The sequence below is a fragment of the Melitaea cinxia genome, chromosome Z (genome assembly GCF_905220565.1).
Source record: "Melitaea cinxia chromosome Z, ilMelCinx1.1, whole genome shotgun sequence".
Classification (NCBI taxonomy): Eukaryota; Metazoa; Arthropoda; class Insecta; order Lepidoptera; family Nymphalidae; genus Melitaea; species Melitaea cinxia.
Genome location: NC_059424.1, coordinates 317,049 through 336,640, shown reverse-complemented (window position 1 = coordinate 336,640; position 19,592 = coordinate 317,049). Strand labels below are relative to the sequence as shown.

At 34.6% G+C, this 19,592-nt stretch overlaps 1 long non-coding RNA gene across 1 annotated transcript; it reads right to left on the bottom strand.

Moving 5' to 3' along the window:
- Positions 1 to 1,473: 1,473 nt before the first annotated feature.
- On the bottom strand, positions 1,474 to 10,021 carry LOC123669015. The gene is made up of 3 exons (XR_006745665.1): positions 9,959 to 10,021; positions 2,444 to 2,447; positions 1,474 to 1,483 (listed from the first exon to the last, which is right to left on the bottom strand). It is a non-coding gene; the product is annotated as an uncharacterized LOC123669015 (long non-coding RNA).
- Positions 10,022 to 19,592: the final 9,571 nt, after the last annotated feature.

Genomic DNA, 19,592 nt, shown 5'->3' with positions numbered 1-19,592 from the left:
GTAATAGTAAGATGCGCCACTGGTACCGATTTGTCTGAAATAAAAAAAAAAAAGTTAAAATTTTCTTCAATGTGCACGTCTGCGAATCTTATATATAAGTTATCCGACATTCAAAATAATAATAACATTTTCCGTAATTTTTTATGCTTGTCCAGGAGACTCTATTTTATCTGACAGATTTAGACTATTTGCTACATATAAAAGGGGTAGAGTCTGTGTTTCGCAGTCAGTAAAGCCAGGCCATGAAACTAACATATACCCGGAAAACGCTTAGCACTTGATTAAAAATATCCTTAAACTACATATAATTTACAGAACCAAACGTTAGCATGTTTAAGCATAAGGCAGCGCCATCTAGTTTAACTTTATAGAACTATCCTAACAGTTATCTATAACATCTATACAATGGATTATAATATAGATTTATTTACAAATTCTATTACTGTCGATCCATAAAATCAGTACCCACTGAATGAAACTTTGAAAGCTAGTGATTGTTATGTGTTTAGATATCATGTTTGTCAAACTATAAGCGTATTTAGCTGTTGATTAGAAGATCAGGCGGATCGTAACACTCAGTTTCAAAGCACACACATCCATTTTTAGGAAGGGATCAGAGCTCCAAACTCCAGTTCAGTCAATAAGTGCCATTAGAACGCATAAAATTACCATAAATTTAGCCCAACTCTAAAAAGCTACGTACCATGTCAGTTACAACAAAGGAAGTTATTATGGGTAAGACGATGCCTAAGAGGTTGGATATTATGTTTCCGATCGACATCAGGGATCCACAATAGTTTGGTGATAAGTCCATATAATTTCCCTGAAAGAAAATAGTATAATTTATTATACAAACTTATTACAAAGGTAAACCTGGATCGGTATAACAATTATGTGTCATGAATGGCGTTCAAACAACGGCACTCGCCAGCACAACAGCCAGCGCTGTGATCGTGGCGCCATCAATCGAAACCAAGAAAATAAAATATGTTTTAAATTAAACATGTTTGGACATGAATTTTGACTCATGGCCGATACTTATTTTTACGAGCATGTTTACTTAAAAAAAATCACAATGTTTGTTATTAATAGTTTCGAAGCCATGCTTACCATCCAACCAAAATGGTGTCCAGAATTCGTTGTCGAAAATATGACAAAACAGACAACAGCTAAAATGCTACTGTGTGTGTAAGTCACTATTATTAGACATATCGCTGGAATAACACACGCTGAAATAGAAATGAATACATTTTTAAATAAATAAAATATTAAAAAGTAGTTCGATTAAATGGCTATAATGTCTTCCAAAATTTTATTTTCGATTTATTATGACGGCGGGTAAACAGGATTTAGGGGGGGGGGGGGGATCGCGTCGGCAACGCGCTTGCGATGTTTCTGGCGTTGCAGGCGTCTATAAGCTATGGTAATCTTGTTTGCCGACCTAGTGATATAAAAAAAATACGCTTCAGCCTGTAAGATCCCACTGCTGGGCATAGGCCTCTTTCCCCATGTAGGAGAAGGATCAGAGCTTAATCCACCACGCTGCTCCAATGCGGGTTGGCGGATATATTCCCTACTATGAGTAACGATCGCTATCAGGTGTACATGATAACAACCGGGACCGACGGCTTAACGTGCTCTCCGAGGCACGGTGGGGAGACCCACAAGGACTGCACAAACACCCAGACCACGGCAAACACCTGTATGGGAAAAAATGACAACATATAATAATGAGTAGCATTATACTTAGTTAAAAAAATGAATACACCGCGGACCAACAAGATAGCCACAGTTATGTGTAATTTGTCGTCGGCTCCCGATCGCTGCTCATGGTTGGGAAAATGTCCGCCAACCTACTGTGTAACAGCTTCGGGGGTTATGGTCTTACACTATTTTACTGACACAACTTACCGATAGAATTAAATATTATTCTCGCCATTTTCATGCTGATGACTTGTCTATTAGTTAAATAATCGGACAGATTACCGAATGCTAACGCCGCGATACATGAACCCAAGTACGGTAGTGCTGTCAGAATACCACTCTGTAAAAAAATTGAAATTTTAAGCAAATAGATTAAATATTGTATGTATGAGAGGTATAATAGCACTTATCAGTAAATAAATAAATAAAGCAGTGTTTTTTAGCAGTGATCTTCTGAAAGGTCTAGGAAATTTCACAGTTGGGCTGCTCCAGATTTTGAGCAGAATATTTCCTGCTTTGCGCTACCTCAGTTATTCTTATCACTCAATATACACTGGCCTTAATCCGCCTAACGCAGACGATTTAGACAGTGTCAGAAAGACACTGTGTCACCTAGGCCACTCTTCAGGAAAACGCAGAGTCGTCTAAGCTCTGCGCCACCCTCTCAACCTCACTGGCTAGGCCCACAGGAACGACGAGTCGATACGTGTGGAGCCAGTTCTTATCACTCAATATACACTGGCCTTAATCCGCCTAACGCAGACGATTTAGACAGTGTCAGAAAGACACTGTGTCACCTAGGCCACTCTTCAGGAAAACGCAGAGTCGTCTAAGCTCTGCGCCACCCTCTCGACCTCACTGGCTAGGCCTACAGGAACGACGAGTCGATACGTGTGGAGCCAGTTCGGCTGCAGGAGTCTCTCGCATTTTAGAGCTATGCCACGAATACTTGACGGAGACCCCATTCCGGGTTTCAAATGAAGTTTTCCTTTGCAGGACCCTGACGATTTTGAGCCAGGTCTATCCCTCGGTCGCCTTTTACGACCCCCACGGGAAGAAAGATGGTGATGCTATTCTACTCGGCCGACACCACGCGGCACACTCACAGTGCGTTACTCTTATTACCATATTTTTAAACCAATCACACTCAACTCTGTTTCAAACCTGCCTTGAAACCGTGAGTAGTACGAGAAAATCTGATACTTACATTCATTATGTTGAAATTCAACACGCCAACCATGTACGATGGAACTTGTATAAAGAAGAACAGAAATGCAACAGAATTTCCAACATGTGCTATGACAGTCGCCCACAAAGGAATCGAAGTAAATATTTTTTTCCATGGAACTTTGAGTTTCTAAAAAAAATACAGAACTAATAAACACCGTTATTTTTGTCGTTTTTCGTTCATTTTTATAGATTAGTAAACACTCAAAATTGTAAAAAAAGTATCGCGCATAAAAGTACGTCTTCATCAAGATATATTTTTTTTAATAATATAAAATCTTAAAGAATTAGGAGTACTGACCATCACCACTTCTTCGACATGATCCCGTACAAAAAAATATATTTTTCCTTCTCTGACACTAATTTATGTTTACTGGGGGTAGTAGATCCGAAGAAGGTTATCAAGAAAAACGCAATTGAACTTGTTATTCCGACTAACCAAAATGTCGCCGGATATCCTAATTTACTGTCCGCCAGAACACCAGCTAAGAGGAACGCTAACATGCATCCAATACCTGAACCTAAAAAACACAAAACATCCAGTCAAAGAACCATTTCGGTCATTTTTGTCCCTCACGTTTGTGACACCGTTGATAGCCTTTCTCGTTGTGTCCAGCACAGTGATACTTTCTATAGCGACCATCTTTGATCGAGACTATATAATATAGGTAATTGTGTTTGCTCGCAAACGAAAAAAACCGACTTCAATTACATCGACAAGTACTTAATACAAAGTAAGAAGACGAAAACACAGTCAAGTAAATACGCGTTATCAAAGATTACTTAAAAAGTAGTAATAAGATCTCTATCAAATTTAAATAAGACTACACGACAAGCATTAGCTTTCCACCAAAGTAAGAATCATCGAAATCGATAAATCCATTATAAAGTTATTCTTTTTAATACAACGTAGGTCGACGAAAAAATAGTCAAATAAATATGCAATATTGGATATATAACTCTAAAAGTACTTGTCAGATCTAAATATCTCCATTAAATTTAAATGGGACCAAATTCATCAAAATCGGTTTACTCAGTCAAAAATTCTGATTTAACTTGCATAAAAAAAATACAATCGAATTGAGAACCTTTTTTGAAAGTCGGTTAAAAATTTATTTTATTTTAAAAAAAATTAATTCCATTTCATTTTCCATTTTGATTTTCCTCATCACTATGTTAGTATAGTACTATTTAGGAAATAAAATGATATACAGTCAGTTATTATTTATATGTAAAGTTATATATATGTGTCTGTGTGTGTGATTTTTTTTATTTATTTTTTATTTTACCTGCATAAATGAAGCTGCTGAGAGAGTTACGTTCGCTAACAGGAAACCATTGCGTAACTAAAAATTGGATTCCGGGGTAAAGTCCAGCTTGAACACCGCCTTGCAAGAAACGAAGTACGGCAAATGATATCCAACCACCCTAAAATAAAGTAAATAAATGTAGATAAAAAATATAAATATATTATAACATACTCACACGGCCGTCTTTTCCCATGTTAAGCAACTTAATGTTTGTGTTACAGGTAACAGAATATATTAATGCACATATTACACCCAGACTCAGGCAGGAATCAAACCCGCAACCCACGGAACAAAAGCAGGGCTTGTACTCCGCCACGGGCTAGTCAAAAATATATAATTAAATAACTTTATTTACTTATACAAATTAAATTATGACATATATATAATAATTGACTCGATACAAAACAAAAAATTAGTAGAATAGAGTCGAAAACGGTTGAAAAATGACAATGACACAAAAAAGACATGCTTAAAAAACGACATGCAAACTCACCCATGCAATTAACCAAGGTGCCACAGTCGATGTGACTGCATTTACAGCCAGTGATATTTGAAGCAGAACCTTTCCACCAAATCGCTGTCCCAAGAGACTGATAGGAAACATCATGACAGCGGTTCCAAGGAAAAACGATCCAAGAATAATCTCGAGTATTGATTTGAGCTTTAAATATTAATTATTATTATTATTCATATTGGACATTGTGTGATTGTAATTAGTTTCATTTTATTATTGTAATTGTATTTTTCAAATTGTCGTGACATTTACTAATTTTATTTTATTTATTTATTTTTTTTAAGTTGTATTTGCCTTACATATCGAAGTGAACAATACATTAGATTTATATTATGTTTTTATTGGGTACATGTTTTTATTTTTAAATAGTAAAATTTACGTGTCCGTTATATGTATGCACATCTATTTTATTAAATATCATATTTGACATTGTGTTGTTGTAATTAGTTGTTTTAGTTTTAATATAATGAAATTATTGTTAAAATTATTTATTTGTATTAGGTATTGTTTATCATTAATGTGATTTTATTATTTTATTATTGTATTTTACAAATTGTCGTGACATTCATTAATTTTTCTAGTTGTTATAAGAATTGTTTAAGAGGAATTGTTTTATGGGTCAATTGTCACCTGAAATAAAGAAATTATTATTATTATTATTATTGACTTCGGCCAATCATAAATCTGAAAAAAATATTTAATAAAAATTAATGACAATTTTTTTACAACAACGTTCATACATAGAAAAACCACAATAAAATGTCAAACAATATGACCCTTTACATGAAGTGATAAAGTAAGTTCTATATGGCAAGAAACACATTTCATCCTACACAGAGATAAGTTGTATCGTGTCATACCTCGTGTGTATGTCCTTGTTTCTATTTAGGTCTAACGATCTACCCTAGTGAGACACCTTGTCATGGAAAGTACATAAATACATCGTACTTAGTCGTCGGTGTCGAAAATTCAGAAAGATTAGTCATAGTAATTAGGAATGAGAAAGGTTGTCACAAACATAATTATTCTCTTGCGCCCAACGGTTAAGAACGATAGCTGAAATACTCAAAATGGTCCTGTTAGATCTAAACTGAACTAACAGCTTTCTGAATAGAACGGAAGAAAATTTGGATCTAGATTGAACTTACTTGATATATATCCGAATATCTAACGACATCATGCGTTTCATTCTTTTCAAATTTCCTATTTAACTGTGAAGTTAACTGTGAAGTTACTATTTCGTCAGTAGTATTTTGAGGTCTTGACATCGCGACAATCGTGACTCCCGCATGAGCACTCATAATGAACTCGAAGGTAAGACATATAAACATCAGCAATGCTTGTATATGACGATATCCTAAACCATACGAGCCTGGTTCTTCATTTTCGCAACCTAAAACAACATAAACATCAGCAATCAGAATTATTTGTGTTTTTAGATGCAGAACACTACTTGTGGTGTCAACATGCCATTCTGCTGTTCCCTATATATAGACATCAACGAAGCATAGAGGCGTTTGGGAGGAGTATTCAGTTGGGCTGGTTCGAACCGTTAAATATATTGGGTTGTTTTTGTGTTACGGTGGACCAAACCAAATAAATGACATGCCTCCAAATAAAACAAAGGAAGCAAAGCTAATGAAAACACAAATTTAATCATTTATTTACAACGTGGTCCTGCTTTGCTAATCTAGGCAGAATTAGTGCTGGTCAGTTTTTATCTTAATCATCATCACTTCAGCCTATCACAGTCCTCTGCTGGACACAGGCCTCCGCAAGCTTGCGCCAAAAATGGTGTGAACTCATGTGCTTTGCCCATAATCACCACGCTGGGCAGGCCGGTTGGTGACCGCAGGGCTGGTTTTATCGAACCGAAGACGCTGCTGACCATCTTGGAGCTGTGTATTTGAAAGCCAGCAGTCAGATGGTTATCCCGCCATAGGTCGGCTTTTTAAATTCGAAGGTGGTAGTGTAACTGTGTATCCCTTAGACACCTCTTACGATACCCACGGGAAAAGAGGGCGAGGCTATATTCTTTATGCCGTAACCACACAGCAGATGAGATGACATACGTACCCAAAATACGTACACAAAAAATACAATATAATTGAGAACCAGCTCCTTTTTTGGAAGTGGGTTAATAAAGCAGCTGTTAAATCTTAGGACGATTGTTTTTAATTTAAGTTTTTACTGATTTAAATGACTTTTTTAATCAGTCTTCCTTGTTTATAATTTTAAGGCATCCGTACCATATGCGTTTTGATAAAATAAAGCCGAAAATGGCTCATTTCATTGTGCTATTTCAAATGATTTACCTACCAAAATGATTAAATTTCAAATTATCTTAACGCGTTATGTTTCAAAGTCTTTTAAAGACTTAATATATATTTTTTTATCACAAAGTAAGTAAGCCATTACTTAGATAAATTCTTATCCAATCCTTTTTAACCGACTTCAAAAAAAGGAGGAGATTACTCAATTCGACCGTATATATATATATATATATATATATATATATATATATATATATATATATATATATTTATGTATGTTCGGAGATAACTTCTTCGTTTATGAACCGATTTTGATAATTCTTTTTTTGTTGGAAAGGAGATATTCATAGTTTGGTACCATGATAAGGAAACTAGGATCTGATGATGGGATTCCAGAGAAATCGAGGAAAACTTTCAAAAATCGTAAGGGTGACTATTAAATTTAATCATGTTTTCATTAAGTACTATAAAGCACTACTATTTAATAAAGGTCTGGAGTCGATCTGATGATGGAAAAGAAAGATAGTCGAGGGAACTCCAACAATTTATAGCAATTACGTGCTTTTTGAACTTAATTCGTTTCTATTGATGAGAACTTTGCACCTGTATGAGTTATAAGTGCCATTAAAGTCTGATGATGGAGACAAAAGATAGTCGAGGGAACTCTTTAACGATTTATAGCAATTACCTGCTGTTCGAACTTAATTCGTTTCTATTGATGAGAACTTTGCACCTATATGAGTTACAACTGCCATTAAAGTCTGATGATGGAGACGAAAGATAGTCGAGGGAACTCTTTAACGATTTATAGCAATTACCTGCTGTTTGAATTTAATTCGTTTCTATTGATGAGAACTTTGCACCTATATGAGTTACAAGTGCCATTAAAGTCTGATGATGGAGACGAAAGATAGTCGACGGAACTTTTCAACGATTTATAGCAATTACCTGCTGTGTGATCATCTGTGCCGCAGGACCAGGTTTGATGATGGAGCCCATAAACACTCGAGGGAATTTCTCAACAATTTACAGGAGTTACCTTTTGTAGTTTGACGACCGCTTTGATATAATGGTGCATGTGCCGTGTCGGCGGCGCCTAAACACCGACGATCGCGGGTTCTATTGCAGCTCGGAGTGCATATTTATGTTTATATAAATATTTATTTTTGGTCTAGTTGTTAATCCTTGTGGTTCTCCCAGCCTAGCCTCCGAGAACACGCTAGGCTGTCAGTCCCGGTTGTTATTACGTACACCTGATAGCGAACTTTACTCATAGTATGTCGACGCGTTAGCGCAGCGGTCACAGCAGCAGCTGTTGCGCTGGCGTTAGTGGGTTCAATCCCCGCGCACGACAGACATTTGTATTGGCCATATAGATGTTTGTTATGATCTGGGTGTTTGTGTTTGTGTATTGTGTATGTTTCCGAACCCCGACATAAGAGAAAAAGCATCCTTGTTAGGTCTACCCATCACTAAAAATTGCTCGCAAACGAAAAAAAAACCGACTTCAATTACATCGACAAGTAATACAACGTAGATGGACGAAAAAATAGTCAAGCAACTACGCGTTATTAAAGATTACTCAAAAAGTAGTTATCAGATCTCGATAAACTTTATATGTAACCACATGATAAACATCAGCTTTCGATTAAATTAAAAATTATCAAAATCGGTACACCCAGTAAAAAGTTATTACGGATTTTCGAGAGTTTCCCTCGATTCCTCTGGGATCCCATCATCAGATCCTGGTTTCCTTATCACGGTACCAAACTAAGAATATCCCCTTTCCAACAAGAAAAGAATTATCAAAATCGGTATATCCAGTAGAAAGTTATGCGGTATAATACAACGTAGGTCGACGAAAAAAGCGTCAAGTAAAAACACATTATTAGATATAACTCGAAAAGTAGTTGTTAGATCTTAAATAAATTTTAATGGGACCAATTGGCACACACCACATTTCGATTAAAACAAAATTTGTCAAAATCGGTCCACCCGGTCAAAAGTTCTGATGTAACATACATAAAAAAAAATACAGTCGAATTGAGAACCTCCTCCTTTTTTGGAAGTCGGTTAAAAAGTCTAAAAACAACACTTTTCTATACTCCCATACAAAAGATTTGTGATAATACTTAAAAGTCACTGTTAGGCGATACGAAGTTCGCCGGGTCAGCTAGTATTAAATAAAATTATTAAAAAAATATTTCTAGTATTTTAATTCAGCATTTCTGAAAATAGAATATCCCTGCAACATTCGAGTATAAAAAACAAGTCTTTTAGAGCTACACGTACCGAGAAACATTGAAATAAAAACATGCTGCATTCTTATTCCACGTAAATGATATGTCCAGAACGCCGAAGTCGTCTATAGTTGACCGCTAGGGATGTGACGCAAGAGGTACAAATAAATATTAAATAAATAAATATTTATAATATACACACACCGTCATCTGTTCCTAAAGTAAGCAACTTAATGCTTGTGTTATAGATAACAGCCGACTGGTATAGCTAAATTTTTTTTTTGATAAACTTACATATAAATAATACATATATAAATAAATATATATTACACCCAGACTCAGGGTGGGAATCGAACCCACAATCCCCGGAGCAGAAAGCAGGGTCACTACAAACTGCGCCAACGGGCTAGTCAAAATGGTATAGATGTTTTTTAAGCTATTCAAAATTGAACTCAAACGTGTTATATTTTCTATAAATATTTTGATATTTGAATAAAACAAAATGTAAAAAACATAAAACTATCAGCTAACACATAAATAGCAAATAAATAAAAAAATCAAATCAACTAAAATCAATCAAATCGTCATAATAAATCTGATATCTCAAATCTGGCGCATCCTCAAAATCATCTGGCAGCATATAATCATCATCTCCAACCCCAACTCTTATAAAAGCCTTTCTTCTGAGACTTTGGTGTCGTGAAATCAAATGGCGGGCGTATTACTCAGTACTGTTTTAGTACTATTTGCTACCTAAGCGAAAACAAATATTTAACGTAAATATTTATTTTAACTATGGCGGGCACAAACCGCACCGATTATATTAATTTCCTTTTAGTGGCGTGAAGGTAGATTTTTTTAAATATTAAACTTATATTACTGCCTTTTTAGTTATTAATTATCTAATAAGATAATAATTGTGTTTGCAAGCAAACGAAAAAAAACCGACTTCAATTACATCGACGAGTAATACAACGTAGATCGACGAAAAAGTAGTCAAATAACTACGCGTTATCAAAGATTACTCAAAAAGTAATTATCAGATCTCAATAAAATTTATGTGAACACATGATAAATATCAGCTTTCGATAAAATCAAAAATTATCCAAATTGGTACACCCAATAAAAAGTTATTGCGGATTTTCGAGAGTTTCCCTCGATTTATCTGGGATCCCATAATCAGATCCTGGTTTTCTTATCACGGTGCCAAACTAGGGATATCCTCTTTCTAACAAAAAAAGAATTATCAAAATCGATACATCTAGTAGAAAGTTATGCGGTATAATATAACGTAGGTCGACGAAAAAAGCGTCAAGTTAAAACGCATTATTAGATATAACTCGAAAAGTAGTTGTTAAATCTCAAATAAATTTAAATGGGACCAACTGGCACACACCACCTTTCGATTAAAACAAAATTTGTCGAAATCGGTCCACCCGGTCAAAAGTTCTGATGTAACATACATAAAAAAAAAATACAGTCGAATTGAGAACCTCCTCCTTTTTTGGAAGTCGGTTAAAAATAATAGGAGGAGGTTCTCAATTCGACTGTATTTTTTTTTAATCATAATATCAAAAAATATTCAATGTACAGTTTTGACTTACCTACCATTTTTCACCGACTTCAAAAAAAGGAGGAGGTTACTCAATTCGACCGTATATATACTAGCTGACCTGGCGAACTTCGTATCACCTTATTTTTTCCTGAAATATAATAATAACATAATATATCAAAATAAAATATAGCCTATCTTTTAAGTTGGATCAAACTGCACATGGTGTGCGAATTTTATTATAATCGGTTAAGTGGTTTAGGAGTCCATTGAGGACAAACATTGTGACACGAGATTTATATATATTAAGATATATATTTTTTTAATATATGTTCGGAGATAACTTCTTCGTTTATGAACCGATTTTGATAAATCTTTTTTTGTTGGAAAGGAGATATCCATAGGTTGGTACCATGATAAGGAAACCAGGATCTGATGATGGGATCCCAGAGAAATCGAGGGAAACTTTCAAAAATCGTAAGGGTGACTAGTAAATTTAATCATGTTTTCATTAAGTACTATAAAGCCTTACTATTTAATAAAGGTCTGGAGTCGATCTGATGATGGAGAAGAAAGATAGTTGAGGAAACTCTTCAACGACTTATAGCAATTACCTGCTGTTTGAACTTAATTCGTTTCTATTGATGAGAACTTTGCACCTATATGAGTTACAAGTGCCATTACAGTCTGATGATGGAGACGAAAGATAGTCGAGGGAACTTTTCAACGATTTATAGCAATTACCTGCTGTGTGATCATCTATGTCGCAGGACCAGGTTTGACGATGGAGCCCATAAACACTCGAGGGAATTTCTCAACAATTTACAGCAGTTACCTTTTGCTGTTTGACGACCGCTTTGATACAATGGTGCATGTGCCGTGTCGGCGGCGCCTAAACACCGATGGTCGCGGGTTCTATTCCCACTCGGAGTGGATATTTATGTTTATACAAATATTTATTTTTGGTCTAGTTGTTAATCCTTGTCGTTCTCCCAGCCTAGCCTCCGAGAACACGCTAGGCTGTCAGTCCCGGTTGTTATTACGTACACCTGATAGCGAACTTTACTCATAGCATGTCGACGCGTTAGCGCAGCGGTCACAGCAGCAGCTGTTGCGCTGGCGTTAGTGGGTTCAATCCCCGCGCACGACAGACATTTTTATTGGCCCTATAGATGTTTGTCATGATCTGGGTGTTTGTGCTTGTGTATTGTGTATGTTTCCGAACCCCCGACATAAGAGAAAAAGCATCCTTGTTAGGTCTACCCCTCACTAAAAATTGTAAAATAAAATAATTTTTAACAAAAAAAAACCAACTTCAAATAGGAAACTAAAAAGTGAAAAATAAATTTACTTAGTACAAAGTAATTCGTATTTTGATTTAGTTAATCAGAAATGATTAAATAAATATTTTATAATTTTGAAGTTGGTGCCAAGTAAATACTACAACAACCTGGCTACAATAACAAATACAAACAACACACACACACAACAAACAAGTACAAAAAATATTATTAGATATGTCAAAACAATAACAGAATAATAACAGTATTCAACCTAATGGTCAATGAAACAAATTATGAAAGAAAACTGAATACACTTACGAGTAGATACTAGAGTAGTTATTGTTTTCTTCGTAGGTACTTTTGGTGCTGTATAGCGTTCACGTTGACGACGTCGCGGGCAGCAACTGGTATCTACTAAATAAAATAAAATGGATTTTGAAAACCAGTCAAATAGCCTATTATGGGGTTTTGGGGGGTGGGCGGCGGAGGGTGTAGGGGAAGCTATACGAGGTAACACTGCCACACTTCGAAACCCCATGGTTATGGAGATATCCATGGTTAAAGTTTTGAGATTAGAGGAAGAATTTAAAGCTATTATAATACCTTTGGGCTCCGCGTCTGCGTTCACCTCATCTTCGCTGCGGGCAGTGCGATCCATGGTCCTTTATAAGCTAGCTATTTTCGCCTAATAAAAGGCCTTCTACACTGTCGGGATCGACCGCCGACCATCGTGTCCTTGGTCGGGTTGATATAAAAATGGACAGTGTGGAGAACGGTTGACCCGACCAATATTTGGTTGATGTCAACGGCCTTGGTCGCGAGCGCATCTCATCAAAGAAGAACTGACAAGTTGAGTCAACCACCGATCGTGTAGAATGAATACAAAAATTGGTTGACCCGACCAAGGACACGACGGTCGGCGGTCGATCCCGACCGTGTAGAAGGCCTTTAACGTAACAGATTACTAATAGTCTAATATAGTTCGCATCAACTTATAAGAACGCTGAAAGAAACTGGAGGGGGTGCGTTTGCGCATAGGTATACTCGCGCACAAAAGTACTACTGTTTTATTTTTAATTAGGCGGTTTTTTTTTTACTCGCGGCTTCGTATAATGGTTATTGGTAGGTACATTAAAAAATACTAGAAATACCAGTGCGAATAATTCGGACTAAATAAGTATAATAATTTTATCACTTTACAAAAAGACATGCACAAAGAGAGAATGATTTGACTTATTCAATTTCATGCCTCCGACTGCATATTATCTACGACGTTGCATAAAGTTTCGAAGGACTACCGTATTAACATATTTTAAATGTACAGCACAAAATGTTCGATATTGTTTCTATTTATTTCGCTGACTTTGTGTGCATATTGAATTTTTATCTTGTTCCAGCTTTTTCAGTTGATTTTCTATTAGTTGTTCTTCACGTAGGCGGGTTTTATGTTTTTTTATTATTATTATTTTATTTATGTCTTTTTAGTCAGACAAATTACGTAATCGGTTCAATTCATTAAAACAGTTTACATCATGTGGTTGATTAAGTAATTTTTTAGGGTCAAGAGAACTGATAGCAAGCCCGGAGAAAGATCTCACTCTGCTCAAAGCAACGTAAGCCTGACCTTTAGCAAATAGGTGACTGCTTAAGTCAACAACTATCAGTTTTAATATAATGAAATTATTATTTAAATTAATTGTTTGTATTTGGTATTATGTATTTGTTATTGATTTTATTAATGTAATTGTTAATTGGTGTGACATTTATTAATTTTTAATTGTAATTTTAATTGTATGTTTTTTTAACCATTGTATTTTATTAGAAAGGCTTACACCCCGAAGTTGATCGTCGCCTAGGAGGCGAGTTTGGCATGGCATAGGCGTGGGAAAGAGCAAAGTCCACATTTTTTAAACGTTAATATTGTATTTCTATATTAGTATTACGGTAATAATAATCATGATATACCTTTTTAAAATCCTTGTATTGTGCCCTTCAATTTGATACCCATATTGTAGTATTCAAGAAAAAAAAATTTTTTTCATTAACTACAATGGCTTCGCGCAGCCGCCATGTTTGATTTTTTTTAATGTCACCTATCTAAGAACACTTGGGCAGCTAAGACGAACCTAACGATACCTCAATTATGTAAATCCGTTCAATGGTTCTGGAAATATGAGGTAGTAAGGAATATTACATACAAACATACATACATACATACATACAAGATACGCGCGAAAAACATAACCTTTCCTTGGCAGTCGGGTAAAAAATGGACAGTACGAAAAAGTATTTTCAAGAGTTGGCAACACTGCCTTCGCATCGCCTTTGCGCATTGGACACGTCGACTCCGGCAAGTCCACGGCCACCGGTCACTTGATCTACCTTTGCGCATTTTGACAACCAGCGTTCTTTTTACATGACCCGAATTATATATTATAAATAATTTTTCTCACTTCTCTATGTAAAACTATTTCGTAATTTAAAACTTTTATGCGCGATAATATTTTGAGTCGACGTCGAACTAACCAATAGCACACCGGCAAGCATGCGATACGTGATAATAAACACTCCCGTCCCCTACCCCATACTACCAAATAGACCGATAAATCGCTTCTGCGCAGGGCTGCCAGATGTACGATTTTAATCGTACTCATACGATTTTTTTGCATTTTTACTCTTGTACGATCGCTAGACCAAGATCGTACACAAAAAGTACGATTTTTATGTTCCTATTACCTGGAAGCATTTCATAATTAAAAAAAAGTCATTCACCGGCAAGCATGAATTTAGTAGAACTACCTCAACTACCTAACGCATGCCTAGATACGCTTTTACTTGAATGAAGTCTCTTTGAATAATCATATAAGAGCTGTATTTGTTTGCTTTCTAACAAAACTAATATATATGATATAGATATTTACTCTTTCGGTAGTAATTGAGACTTGAAAAAAAACACATTTTGAAATTATAAACAATTTGAAAATTATAAAACACTGGCTCAATTTACTTTAAATTTATTATGTTTTCCCCATTTCAGTGCAGATTGTGAACGAGCATTCAGCGAAGTTTATTTAATCAAAACAAAACTTAGAAACAGTTTGTCCAATGACACACGTAAGGGCAAATTATTAGCTAAGCAATTAATTAAGAAGAAACGAAAATTTTACGAAGTTTAACCCAACAAATTCCTTTATTCAAAAATATGACCACAGAAAGTTTTGTATGAGTGTGACAAATAGTTTTATTACATTTATTTTCTAAAATAAACGAATTTTGATAATTTATAATAAAAAATTAGTACTCAGTCTTAAAGGGCTGTACGATCTTTTTATTTCAAAATTTCCTTGGCATACGATTTTTTTTTTGTACTTGGCGTACGATCACACTTTTTGTGTACCTGGCAGCCCTGCTTCTGCGTAGCTTCAACGCCAGCGTTCTTTTTACATGACGCGAACTATACTAATCATCACAATACGCAGATACGCCTACGCGTAGGATAAAAAGAGATGGCTATAAGTACTATAGGTGCATCTTTGTTTTCGAATATGCTCATGCGATTTTGTACGCAATTACTATGAGCTTAAGTTTATTTTAAAGAAATTTTAATGTCGGTCGTGTTTCTTTTTAAATATTTTCGAATTTACTATTTAGTATTAAGACAGTTGACGAGTGATTAATTATTAACGATTAATGTTATTGTCTCGCGTTGAAGTACATACTAAAAAGTGTGGGTTTTTTGTTGTATTTTTAATTATATGTATGTATCTCGAAAAATAATTAAAAACTGTAATACATAAAATCAAATGAACTTCTAAATACGCCTGCATCGATTATTATATCTATACAAAAATCAAAAAAGTAATTTAAATAACATGTTTTGCAGCCAGTCGTAAGCCTGGATGAAGTATGAAGGTGAGTTAATTTGATTATACTATCCATAAATATTAACGTAGGTAGGTACGTAACGGCATTCGTATGTGTTACAATTTATAACATATAACTACTTCATAACCTTAATACAAACAAAAGTAATGTAACTGATGCTGTATACAGAAATAGCTAGTTACGAAAAATAAGCAGTTTCGAAACTAGTTACGCGTATCCACGAAACTAAGTCTTTTATGTGTAATGTGTACTCGGTTGATTACACATATAATTGTGTTTGCTCGCAAACGAAAAAAAAACCGACTTCAATTACATCGACGAGTAATACAACGTAGATCGACGAAAAAAGCGTCAAGTTAAAACGCATTATTAGATATAACTCGAAAAGTAGTTGTTAGATCTCAAATAAATTTAAATAGGACCAATTGGCACACACCACCTTTCGATTAAAACAAAATTTGTCAAAATCGGTCCACCCGGTCAAAAGTTCTGATGTAACATACATAAAAAAAAATACAGTCGAATTGAGAACCTCCTCCTTTTTTGGAAGTCGGTTAAAAAGACGTTACGACCCACGACTAGATACAACTAATGTTTAATGACTGTTAATGACTGAGATATAGATGCTTTAAAAAAATGCCGCGCCACTTATCGTTTCGCTCCCAAGCAATGTAAGCATAAATTCATTGTTTTCGTTTAATTAATTCATAGAACAAGCAAGAGACGCAAACTCAGCGTCTGGTCGGCCTCCCTGACATCCGCTGGACCCAAGACTGTAGTAGTTAAGGAGTAATTTTTGAGTAATCTTGATAACGCGTAGTTACTTGACTATTTTTTCGTCGATCTACGTTGTATTTATTACTCGTCGATGTAATTGAAGTCGGTTGTTTTTCGTTTGCGAGCAAACACAATTATGTGTCTCGAGAAGCAGAGAAGACAGAAAGAATATGGGAGTAGCGGTCATTTAATGAGTCAATCTTTTCGCCAATCCTTGTTCCCGTAATCCTCGTGTATTTTTCATATAAGTTATTAAGAGTGTATGCTACCTCAAATTGCTTATTTTCCACTCGGCACGATGTCCATATCTTTACTGAATATTTAAGTTTTAAATTTATGTATGGTAAAATTCAGGACATAAACTATCTTACGTATGTTTCGAAAACACGATTCCATAAAATTTTCTCGATACAAAAAAATCGCAAAGTTACCTTTATTTTTAACCGACTTCCAAAAAAGGAGGAGGTTCTCAATTCGACTGTATTTTTTTTTTTTTTTTTTTTTTTTTTTATGTATGTTACATCAGAACTTTTGACCGGGTAGACCGATTTCGACAAATTTTGTTTTAATCGAAAGGTTTTGTGTGCCAATTGGTCCCATTTAAATTTATTTGAGATCTAACAACTACTTTTCGAGTTATATCTAATAATGCGTTTTTACTTGACGCTTTTTTCGTCGACCTACGTTATATTATACCATATAACTTTCTACTGGATGCACCGATTTTGATAATTCTTTTTTTGTTGGAAAGGGGATATCCTTAGTTTGGTACCATGATAAGAAAACCAGGATCTGATGATGGGATCCCAGAGGAATCAAGGGAAACTCTCGAAAATCCGTAATAACTTTTTACTGGGTGTACCGATTTTGATAATTTTTAATTTAATCAAAAGCTGATGTTTATCATTTGGTCACATATAAATTTTATCGAGATCTGATAACTACTTTTTGAGTAATCTTTGATAACGCGTAGTTACTTGACTATTTTTTCGTCGATCTACGTTGTATTACTCGTCGATGTAATTGAAGTCGGTTCTTTTTTCGTTTGCGAGCAAACAGAATTATTGTATTAAAACCTTAATACCTATCTCAGTAAATATAGAAGTTATGGACTTGAGATTAAGCATGGTAATTGAAATAAGTATGAAGAACATTCTATATGTTGCGTTTTTAAATAAATAACTATTGGTAATGTTTGTGGGGAGAAAATACATATAATTCGCGCGATGAACAAACAAGCGCTCTCAATTCTCTTGTGTTTTTAGTACGGATGAAATCTGAATTCGAGCTGACGTAGTGTAGCCCCTTAAGTTATTGTTATTCTTGAGATCAAACCTTGATCATCATAACGTTGTGAAATTGATATCTCCGTGTGAAATTATTCGGTCTTATCTTTCTTAGAATAGGAACATACAGCAGTAAGGAACGTAGATACTTCATTAAATTAAATATTAAAGTTCGAATTGTATTAAAGAAATTAAATAACATTAAATTGTTATAATATTAATGTTATCATATTTCATTTTATAACATTAAATTTTGAATTGAATTAAATAAAAATTAATTAATAAATTGTTATAATATTAAAGTGTTACGATATTTTATTATTTTGTTATTGTTAAATATTGTTAAAATTAAATTTTGAATTGAATTAAACAAATTAAATAAAAAGTATTAAATTGTTATATAATTAAACATATAATAAGTTTAAATTTATATTAAAGGTTTACATTTTAATAAATGATCTTACAATACATTATTTTATAAATTTACAAATATAATACAATTTTTGTTTAATTACTAAATTTGATTTTTATTATCGTTATATTTTATTGTGTGTTTTATTATATTTGTGATTTTTTTTTCGTGTGAAAGTATTTTATATTTAAGCCAGTTGCATCCTCTGATCATTTCATTACTCTATAATCATGACAACCACAACCGTATCACCAATACCAAAAGAAATTATAGATCTAATTTCGCTATATAGTGGTGATAAAAGACATTTAAATCTTTATTAACGAAAATGTCAATACGTGATTGAGCGGTATAATGGTAACGAGGAACAAAATCTTTACGTTTCTCACGCTTTAACGAGTCGACTAAGAGATGATGCAGCTGAGCTTTTATCCGAACGAGAGGACATTGTAACATGGTCCACTTTAAAAACTCTGTTATTCCAACATTTTGGAGGCCCTCACTGCTCGCAGTGCAGAGTGCATTGCTATTGAGTTGGAATCTTTAAAAATTAATCCAGGTGAAACCTTTCTCGAATTTTGTAATAGAATACAAGGTGTTCGTTCGTTATTAATGTCGAAGGTCAATTCAATCCATGATCCAGATTTAAAACTTGCGAAGTCGGTTATTTATAATAATACAGCTTTAAATGTGTTTTTTTATATAACCTCTCGGAAATATGGTGCGTATAGTTAGGTTTAAATCACCCACAACTTTAGAAGCAGCTTTAAGTATTGTTCTCGAGGAAGTAAACTTCTTAGAGCAATATAAAATGCGTAATCGTGTACATGGTAATAGCCAAATTATGGGTTCGTGGCCACCGATTACACAACCATTTGGTCACAAGCCCAGCTTACCTTTTTATTCTAAATTTAATTTTAATAATTCTCAAAAGGCACCTCAAATTCAGAAATTTTGAGTTACATCTTTGTTTTATTAAAGGTGCGATATGATAAACATCAGCTTTCGATTAAATTAAAAATTATCAAAATCGGTACTCTCAGTAAAAAGTTATTGCGGATTTTCGAGAGTTTCCCTCGATTTCTCTGGGATCCCATCATCAGACCTGGTTTCCTTTCCTCCAACAAAT